Below are 520 nucleotides of genomic sequence, written 5' to 3' on the forward strand. Positions count from 1 at the left end.
AGCATTGACAGATAATTTCCACCACGAACATAGTTTTAAGAAGCCAGTTTGCTGGTATGAACGAAGGGTAATAATTGCTTGTTGTGTCGTCATGCAGACAATGCCGTTCGTGCTATGGTCAGTTGTGTCAAGCTTCTATCCATTATGGTGTCTCATCCCAAAATCTAAGGACAAAAGATTTGCCTAAGAATGGGAGAGCACAATAGCTTCATGGTTATTTTAATGTTAGCATATTAACATAATGTTCATGTTTACATTGTTTGGTGAAACTGTATCAGCATACTTGTGCATATGAAAAAGTGACTTCGTAATTTTGTGTGTGATCGACAATTTCCGTTGATAAAGAATGTAATAGAGGATTGTTCGTGATATGTTTTATTATTATGCTCTTTGAAACCTCTGGTTACAATGGACCAGCAGAAGATATGCTTTATTTTATCGATGCCATTCTGAGAATTTTCATATTTTTCAGTGTGAGTCATTGTCGTAATCCATCTTCTCTCGAAATGATTGAAGTGCA

Source organism: Haliotis cracherodii, unplaced genomic scaffold (assembly GCF_022045235.1).
Source record: "Haliotis cracherodii isolate W230 unplaced genomic scaffold, xgHalCrac1.p SCAF_5, whole genome shotgun sequence".
NCBI lineage: Eukaryota > Metazoa > Mollusca > Gastropoda > Lepetellida > Haliotidae > Haliotis > Haliotis cracherodii.